The following is a 10,243-nucleotide window of genomic DNA, read 5'->3' as shown; positions in this document are numbered from 1 at the left end:
GTACAGGGTTGAGACACTGGGGTTTCTAGTTGGATGAGCTTTTTGTCACTTCTCCTCCTGCAAATCACCACAGGTGTAACAGAGAGCAGAAGCCAGAAACAAAGGAAATTCCACATAACTGGCTGAGAAAAATGTTCAGCAAGGCATAAAAATCTGCCCGGGGCCAGGCCGCATTTCGGCCGCATTTCGGCTGTGCAGCCCTCCTGTGCGCTGGGGCTGCCTGTCCATCTCCACTGCATGCCCTGAGCACTCCCACACCTCGCTCTGTACATCGTGTGGTTTATGTTAGGTTATATTTTTTTTCCATGAGGTTTGACACAAACACAAAGGTGATCAACTGTAAAAGTGAAGCATTGCACGGCCCTGCAAAAACCAGGGCACCACAGCCTTTGACACGTTCTCGGCAAGGCAGCACAGGAATCTCCTGCACCTCACCATGCTTCTGCTGAAACAAACCAGGCTGCTCTTGACGTTTGAGCGGTTTTCTCCTGTGGGGAGAGAGCATAATGTTCACTATTTCTCACGATGCCTTTTTTGGGCTGTTTTCTTCTTTATCTGGTTTACCTATTTTTCCTCTCTAAGTTTTCTAGGGCCCTGGACATCACCAGGTACAATGGCCTGCAGCTCTTGAATGTGCTTAAAGTTGAGAAGTTTACTCTCAATTTGAGATCCCATTTAAATCGAGACAATTTTTAGACCAAGAAGTCTTTCTTTTTGAATTTGCAATATATAAAAGTCCTATCAGTGAACCACTTGGGCCTGGTAGAAATGCACAAGCCAAAAAGCTACAGTTCTGTAGGTGCTTTTTCTCCTGTGCTATTTGTTCTTCATTACAACAATGCAAAACACTGGAAACAAAAATGAAGAAGACAAATTAGAGTCTGATTAGCAAGGGAGATATAAGCTAATACCCATCACTGTTATACTTCCTTATGCTGCTTAATGAATCAGTGCTGGCAGGAAAAAAGATTGCTGGTGCCTGAGGCACTTAATAACAGTGTGTACCACAACATGCATTTCCCTTCAGGTATCACTCTAAGAAGTTGGTATGGACAATTTCTGTTTCTAAAGTAATGAGAGCAGAGGGTGATGCTGTCAAGATGAGGAATTTTGTCAGTACTGTGTGAAGCTGCACACAGGCAGCCAGTTAGCCATGTGTCTGGGCAGGACTTGGGGGCAGGAGGGTCACCCCAAGGCTGAGAGCAGAAGTGTCCTCCCCACCCTGGGCACCACCAGAGACCCAGCACCACCACCAGCTCCAGGGGTGTTGGACAGGTTTAGAAATGAGCATGGGCGCTGCTCGTGCAAGAGGTACTGAAAGCATTCAAGCACCAGCTGCTCCCCTCAGAGCCCTCACAGCTGGAAACAAAAAGAGAAAGAACATGAATAAAATGCAGGGCATGGAACTGCCTCCTGTCAGCAGAGATGTTGCAGGTGTTGCAATGCACAACTCACAGCTAATAGCATTAACCTGAAAAAAACCCTTAATATTTGGTTCCATCTTCATCACATCTCACACATTCCCCCCACCTTGGGCCGTCAGACTTTCATTTGGCCTCCACCTTGCAGCTTCTCCTGTACACGTTCACCTGTAGAAGGAGCCATCATTCCTACTCATCTGTGGCTGCCTCCTGTATGTCCAGGTATGCTCTCCAAAGCATCCTCATTAGTACGAAGAGCATGTAATCAGCAATGAAAACTTCGGGATTCATTTTAGTGAAGTATGTAAGGCTTGAACTGTATTATCTCATCTGGTAATTAATACTGTGAAGAGATCCTGCACAGTGTAACAACAGCTATAAAATTGCTTCACCTACATGGGATACAGAGAGAAGAATTACACTATATGACCATTATTATAATTTTTGAGTTTTTTGACATTTACTTCTGCTAAATCTTGTAACATCCTTCATGAACTTATTTCCTTTCAAAATGACTTCTTGGCAGAAAAAAATGGCATTAAAACTCTAAAAGGAGCATCATGTCATTTCAGAATGAGTCAAGGTCAGCTTGTTCCTTTTTTAAGTACAAAATTCCACACTGCTCCCTGCCAGCTGGGGAGAAGCTGCCTGCACTCTTCTGTCTGTCACATTCCATGTCTGGGCAATGAGGGAAAACAAACACAAGAAAATGAGAGGGTGCAGCACGGTACCAGAAATTCCAACTGACCTGGTGTTGCAGAGGATCAGGTTTAAAGACTAATTTCTTAGGAGCTGCAGTGAGAGAATCTTAATCATATTGGGATGGCAAAGGAGCATTGCCCTGCCACAAATCTCCAGTGCTCTTTCAAATATCAGTTCCACAGTGACAGTAACTGCAGCCACTGGTTTGTGTCCTTTGACTATAAGCCAGTTTATACAATTAATAACGCATCCCTGCCCAATCAACAGAACGATCCGTCCTTGCCCCTAGGTACTAATCATGTGTCAAGACAATTAATTGCAGAGATGTACTACGTGAGGAAGGTTGCCCTTAATGTAAAATGTGGCAATTTTTCTGAAGGGCCCAAGGCAACAATCATCTGAATATTCCTCCTTACAGTAACACTACCCTCTCTAAACGAGAGAGGAGAACTTAGTCAACAGGAGACCTAAAAACAAAGCTCCCTCTGGGTTCAAGCCCACGAGATCCGGAGCATCCTGCCACCTCCCGCTGAGCAGAATCACGCTCTTCAGCAAAGGTTACAATTTTCCACTTACACTGGATCAGAAGTCCCTGAATGGCTAAATTCAAATGCTGATCACTGCAAAGGATTTTTAAGAAGTTGGGTTTTTTTCTCCCACCAACTTTCCTAGTTCACAAGAAGCATTTCCCTCACAGAAGCCTGGTCCAGAACCAGGGAAGGCTTGCCATTGATTTCCACAGAAATATGATCAGATCCCCCAGTATTCACCATCTTACTGGGTGTGTAATTGGGTGCAGATGAGGGGAGCCAGCAGAGAGCTTAAGGACACAGGTTTGGGCATGGAAACGAGTCAATATGTGAAGGTACTCTTTGTTTCACTTTGTCTACTCTTCCTCTTCTTTCTCCAAGGGAAACGGGAAAATCAAATGGGTCTGCTCAAGGAGGGCCAAGTCCTCTCCAGTGACTCCCTCCTTGCTTCAGCCTCTTGACATCTGCTCTGGCACTGCTCCACACTGTCACCTGTCCAGGGACAGCCTTCTCAGGAGAGGGGGACAGCTCATATTATGATGATTAGACAAGGAGCAACCAAAACCTCTTTGCACCATCTGTAACCTGGTTGTTGTCAGGGTCTTTCCTTCTGGGTGGGAAGCAGCCCTGTCAGCAAGAAGCATGTCAGAGCCTTGGTGACTGGAAGTCACGATCTCCCCACTGCCTTACCTTGTCTTTTGATTTTTCACTTTGACTCATTGCTCCCAGTCATCCCTGTCGTCAATAATAAGAGGTGCTGGGGCACATTTTACAAATATGTGTGCCTAATCATCTTGATATCTGAGAGGAGCCATGTAGATAAGAAGAGCTTTTATCTCCTTTTCACAGCGGCAATGTGAACCCTCCAGGGCTGCACAGGATGACTGCAGCCACACAAGGTTCCAGCAGCAGCATGCACCCGGTTATGCAAAAAAAAGAGGAGAAAAGCCCTTCCAGTCTGCACCGGCTGGATTTAACCTCATGCACCGCTTCAGGATCTGGTGAGTCCCACCAAGTCTGTTATTGTAGACTCAAGATAACCTTCCCCCACTTTGATGTAGCTCTCCTTGGCTCATCCTTACCTGGAAAGGACACAGCCAGCCTTCCTGGCTACTTTGGTACATGCCATTGCAAATCCACCCTGCCTGGAATGTGTGGCTCTCCTCATCCCACTGTGAAAGGCCATCCATGCCCTCGTCATTGGTTTCTTTCATGTACAACAAATTGTACTTATAACAGGAAAGCCCAGGCAGAATTCCCCTGAGAGTCTAAAATGACATTTCTCAGGATCTGACAATAAAACACCACTTGTGCTCTGCCTCTCATCTGTTCACCCCTTCAGTTAAGCTTTCACTCTGTGCATTAGAGAAATGAGTCATCTTCACCATCTCTTATGCACTCACATTCGCAGTACCTTGCCTTAATCTTCAGTTTTGCACTATCACCTGAAATATATGCTCTTTAATATCTAATATTACTTTATGGGGAAAAAACACTAAAAAATCAATCACACTTGTAACGAGAAGCTTCCAAAGACTCTAATCCTAGAATGCACTCCTATAATACCACAAGGGAATCTCCACGCTCAGTATTAAAAGGATAATTTTTCAGTGCATCCCCAGTTTCCCAGATACACATAGCTCTTCATTTTCACCTGCAAATGACTCCATAGATTAACAGAGAGACAAAACTCAATCAAGCATGTCTGTCATTGCGATTATGGCCTGGCTGTAAAGCAATTTCACAGAATGGCAGAGGACCATGATATACCTACCACAGCTTAAAAGCCTTCTTCATTGCACCAGATTTACATAACTTTATTCAGTGTTGTAGGTTCAGAAAAAAATTCATATTTGCCAATAGGGATGGGAAATGAGCAAAGCAGTGACACTGGAGGTAGTTTATCATTTGAATTGGGTTCTGCACCTGCAGAATTCCCCTCTTGCTTTTTTGGCAACACCTTGTGTCTTGCACAGACCCAATAACTGTAAGGGACTATTTCTGTATTTATATTTTCTATCTAATAAAAAATAGTAGTAAGTTGTAAAGATTGAATTAGAGACCACAGTGGTTTTCAATTTTGACTCAGGCTGTGGAGTTCAGTGGGGAAAATGTAGCCCTTAACTCTACACCAAGAAAATACACCAAGATCCTTGTGCTCTCTGCTTGAAGTTCTTCCAGAGTTACTTTAGCATGCTTTCAAAAAATTGTCCCCAGTGGCAATTTCAGAGCCATATATATCAATTCAGATTGCCATGTACAGCCATTTGCAAATTCTGACATGCCCTCAAATCCTAAATCTGACTTAAAATTTCTTCAAGCAGTTTCTGACAGTTTAAGCAAGAAATGCGGACTTTTGAAATGAAAACTGAAATTCTCACTCTTGCGAAAACACTAAGTGATATGAGAGTTGACATGTCAATCATCCTGGCTCCAGAATAATCGTTCATGCTTATTTTACTGGGAAATGAGCAGGTGTGCAAAAGCTCCTGCTGAGCCCCTGCACCTGCAGGAAACAAAACTCTCCAGCAGTCACAAGAATTTGCCCCAGTTCTGCTGCAGAGCTGGTGGGTTTGGGTTGCTCTGGCCCACGCAGAGCATGGTTGGGTGATGCTGCACCATGTTCTTGAAAGAAAATGGGCACAAATCATAGAGTCAGAGATTCATTTAGGTTGGAAAAGACCCAAAGATCATTGGGTCCAACCATTAACCAACACTGCCAAGTCCACCACCAAACCATGTCCCTAAGTCACATCAGGAGTCTCTCCACACTGGCAAATTGGCTATGCTTTGAAAACTCAAAATAGCCAGCCCTGATTTGGTCAAATCAATGCAACCAAAGGTAGTGTGGAGACTTTCAAAAAGCTGATCACATTTTCTAAGGAACAGCTGAATCATGCCATTTTCAGAGAGAAAGCCACAATGATTCTTGGCTGTGCGCAACTTGTTCCCGTAAGGGCAAGGGAAAAACCCAGGGCCAGGGCTGCCTCTTCAGGGTGGCTGGTCAGGTGTGCTGATTTTTGTTCCTTATTATGAAAACTATCTTTTGCCTTCTTCAATAGAAGATAGAAATTTGATGCCATTTCATTTTGTCTTTTTCCCCAGATCCTCATACTTCAAGGCTAAAGCTGAGCTCCTGGAATGACTCTGGAGCTGAAACACACACCTAAGTACTTGGCTGAATCAGTCCCTCTCCAAGTATAAGAAGGAAGATATTCAGGCTTTCTAATTCAGCAGCACAGCAGGGAAACTGCTTGTCTCTGCATGATTGTGTAATTGCTTTTCAAAGAGAGAAGTGAGTTTCTCTATCCACATTGCACTAACAAACCTCAGAAGTCACTTTGGTCTCCCAGCCTAACTTTCAAGATTATTTGTTATGGATAAAAAAAAGACACTTCTATTTCCATAGCTGACAAGCTTTGCCTCAGGGCATGCATTTATTTTCCATGCTGTTGATCTATTCCTCCCTGTATCAGGCTAATTCATCAGATTAATAAAGGACGATTTAGCTTCCTGCAGGGTGTTATTGATCTCTTGGGGAACATGGCAGTTGTTTGCTATGCCCCCTTTCCTCTGAGCAAAAGGGATGATTTTTAAATATTTCTAATGCTTGAAGGCTACAGTTGGTTCTCACCAAGCAGCTACAGAGGAGCAAAAGGCAGCAGCAAAGGGGAAATGTAAAATGTATCACCTGAACCCCTCTTTCCCCACCTCTGTATTCATCCGTGGGTCCAGAGCACACAAAGCCCCAGCAAGGAGGTGGGAGTGAGCACCTGGCTCCCACAAGAGGCTTCGGGAAGACAAGGCACATCTGGGTTGAGCTGGCACGCATTTCATCCACCCACACCAGGCATTATTTGAAACACTCAGCTCAGTTCATAGACTATCAGGTCAGAAAGGCTCCCTGTATCAGCCCTGTCTCAGACCCCGCTAGGTTCTGCTACAGAAATCTTCATGTGTCATCCAACACAGAAACAAGAGTGTCTCCTTACCGGTGCCAAACTTCTTCCCTCTATCCCACCAAAATCATTCCTTTACCTTCAAGTTACAGTGCTGGACGAGGAGCTTTAATTCTCCATAATCTCTCAGTTGTTCTCTGGCTCCCTGCTTTTCTGGGCACCAATCCCTGTCCTGCAAACACAGCCTGGCTCCTGACTTCCAGGATACATGGCTTGATGCTTGACCTTATTAAAAAACAAACAAACACCGTTTATTTATGCCAAGCTAGAAAGCCCAAATGTTCAGCCTCGATGACTTACTACCTCATTCTTCACCTTTCTTCTGATTTTATGTCATCTGTGGCGGTTTCATTTTTTCCCCAAAACCACAGACAGAAGTGTTAAACGTTGACAGAGCAAGACCTGAGCCCCACCAGAGCTAGGCAGACACAATACCTTGCTCCTGTGTTTGCAGCAGCTCTGTTGTGAGGCTTGTAAATCCCTTGCCTTGAAATCCACTCAGTATGTGCTACATTAATTTTATATACTTCTAATTCCTTAATCAACAGTTTTGAAGAAACAAATATCTCTGTAAATTACAACAACATTATTACCTTTAGCAGTCGAATTTGAAATCTCATTAAAAAGATATGAAGTTCTCTTCTGTAACCCTACAGTGAATGGAATAACTTGGAACAGATCCCCACCCTTTGTTAGTCATACCTTTCCATATGCTGTTCCATGTATGTCTAGGTCTGGTTTCCAAGCTTGCTTTCACTCCTGCCCATCTGTGATGGCCCAAGCACCACTGACAATCACTATGACCACTTCTGAGAGCTGTGTGGCCAGTATCAGCGACCAGTGGTGGCCTGTGCTATGCTGCACACTCAGGGTCACTGTGGAACACTCCCATCTTGCAGTATGACCACAGCTGAAATTGGTTTCCCCCAAACATGACACATTTATTGAACGTTTCTGCAAGGTTCAAGTGTCTTTTCTGCATCATCAGTGGCTTTTCTGCTTTATCAAAAGATCTTTTTTGCAGGGCTCAGCTGGTACCTGACGGAATAAATGCCTTTTCTTCCCAATATATTCTGAAAATTACTGAGCTCTGCTTGTATCATTTTCCTTCCCATAAAAAGGAAGCCCCATTTCCTCGAGTATAGAAAAGTTTTGGAAACAGAATTAGGCAGGGAATTGTTTGAAATGAAGGGGTCGGGGAGTGGTTTCTCCCAGTGGCAGGGGCTGTGTGTGATCAAACCGGGTGATCAAAGACAGGCCCCACCCCTGAAGCTGCCCGTGTCTGCTCCCATTCAGACACATTTCTCATCATTATCCCTTAACCCCGCAGTTTCCAGTCCCACTTAACAAGGCTGTGTTTATTTGTCTGATTTTTGGCATGACAGATAAAACATAGCTATCCCAAATTTCAGTCCATAAATCCCAGTAAATAGATTGGATGGACCTAGATTAAAAAGGAAAATAACTGCAGAGACTTTATTTTGGAAACAAAATGAAAGGCTTTAAAACTGATTTGCTGATATGTCATTTGTTTGATGTCATCCCTCTATAAGTGGGTTATGATTGTTCTCACGAATGCAAAATGATATGCAAATATATCCATCACGTCCTGCTGCTTCCAGTTTTATCTGCCTCTTTCCTAGACTCTTCTTTCCCTTCCCCCAGAGTCTCCCAGAAGCATTTGTCCCACTTGCATTTGTCCCAGAAGCATTTTGAGAAGCATTTGTCCCACTTGCAAGGCCAGGGACAAAGGGAGTGGAAAAGGCAAAGAAAACCACCCTACACCTCTTCTGACACATACATGTTTTGTGATGGTTTATGTCCCTGTCACGTGGCATGCAGTTTCATTTCTGCCCTTGAAAAACACCTGAAAAACCATTGCCAGTATACATTCTTCCTTGACAATTTTTCTCTGGTTACAGAAAACACAGAAAGTTTATAGTTAGCCATCCTCCCTCCAAGAGTGACAGCTTCTCTGTCCCAGGTGTTTTGGAGCAAGCAGGACTCACCAGAACTGTCAGAATTTTTTCCTTAAACACAGAGCAATTAGTAGCACAAAAACAATCAATGCTCTCCTGCAGGAAGGGAAATTTGAGTGGGATTTTTATCTCTTTTTCTTCACAGTGCTACACATAATCTTTAGGTTCCCCAGAACAAGACTGTGCTCAGGGTGAATCCCAGCTCCAAAATGATGGAGTTTGTGCCCAGAGGTGGATGTGGCAAATCTGTACCTGGGAGTGCTGGCGAGGGGCTTGGAGCCGTGTGCCAGCTGCTCTCCTGCTCTGTCCCCTTGGAGAGTTCCACCACCGTGGGTGGGTGCGGGGCAGGGGCCAGGACTGGCCATGCCCCGTGGGGTGTCTGGTGCTTGGGCTGCCTCCAGGTCCTGTGCTGGCAGCTCTGTGGGAAGCGGCTGCTGCTCCTAATTAAATAGCACAGATCCATTCCTGCTCATCAGTCTGGCGGCCGTAAGCCCTCCTACCGCCTCGGGGCTGGAATTAATGCTGCTTCGAGACAACATAAATTGCAGCTTGAAAAAGGCAGATCAGATGTACACTTACTGCCTTTAAAAGGCTTTAAATTTGCTTAGAATTGAAAAAGAAAAGGAAATCTACCACGGAAGACCCAGATACAGCTGTAAAGGGCTGAATGCAAATTACAGGGTGAAGTTTAACTCATCATGAAGTTGCTTTAGGACTTTGCAATGCACACCCACAACACTGTCCCTTTGCAAGGGACACAGAAGCTGACTCTGCATAATGGCCAAATTTTAAAGCACTGTCATATTAAGAAACGTGGCTTTGAAATACTGGATGTCTCTTGAATCATTTCAGGTCTGTTTTTATAATGCAGAATCAAAAGATTTGAAGCATGAAAACAGAACTGAATTGCAGAAACTTTGGATATCCTCGGGGAAGGGGAGGGGAGGGGAGGGGAGGGGAGGGGAGGGGGGGGGAGGGGAGGGGAGGGGAGAGGAGAGAGAAGAGAGAAGAGAGAAGAGGGAAGAGAGAAGAGTTGTGGGTGGGTGGGGGGACAGGGAGAGGTGACAGGGGTTAGGTGGAAGCATGTCACCCTTCTGGGGGTCCCAGTGATGTCTCACGTATCCCCTCCATCTGGTCTGCTGGTGGTGAGGGTCCCCTGTTGCCGCTGTGGCCACGCCATGCCAAAAAGTATAGAATAGAATCCAGGGGATTAATATACCTTTGGGCCAGGTGGGAACGCCCACGTGCCTCCCTTGCAGGGGGCCAGTTTGACACTGTCCCTTGCAACACTTACACAGATGATCTGCTGCATCATGCTGCAGTGCTCTGGTGCAGGGTCTGGGACACCCTTGGGGGGGCCTTTGATGGGTCATGACACCCCTCTGCTGTCCCTCATGTGGATTCAGCTTTTACTGGGGCGAAGGGGCCCCACAGCTGAGCTCCTCTGCCTCTCACCAGAGGCTTTCTCACCACACATCCAAAGTCTCTCTCCCCCCCTCTCGTCTCGTCCCCCCCCTTTTGGTGTGAGGCTCTGTTCGAGCCTGGCAGCTGATAGCCCTGGGGCTGTGGTCTGCACCCCAAAGGTTTTAAGCTTGATCCCTCTGTGAATGTATTCTTTTCTCCCCAGACCTGAGTTTACTTTATCTTATCTC

At 45.3% G+C, this 10,243-nt stretch overlaps 1 long non-coding RNA gene across 1 annotated transcript; it reads left to right on the top strand.

Moving 5' to 3' along the window:
- Positions 1 to 3,082: 3,082 nt before the first annotated feature.
- LOC116451204 lies at positions 3,083 to 6,167 on the top strand. Its single transcript, XR_004243125.1, has 2 exons — positions 3,083 to 3,654; positions 5,759 to 6,167. It is a non-coding gene; the product is annotated as an uncharacterized LOC116451204 (long non-coding RNA).
- Positions 6,168 to 10,243: the final 4,076 nt, after the last annotated feature.

The sequence above is a fragment of the Corvus moneduloides genome, chromosome 14 (assembly GCF_009650955.1).
Source record: "Corvus moneduloides isolate bCorMon1 chromosome 14, bCorMon1.pri, whole genome shotgun sequence".
Classification (NCBI taxonomy): Eukaryota; Metazoa; Chordata; class Aves; order Passeriformes; family Corvidae; genus Corvus; species Corvus moneduloides.
The sequence above is the reverse complement of the archived record's forward strand: the minus strand, read 5'-3'. Positions and strand labels throughout refer to the sequence as shown.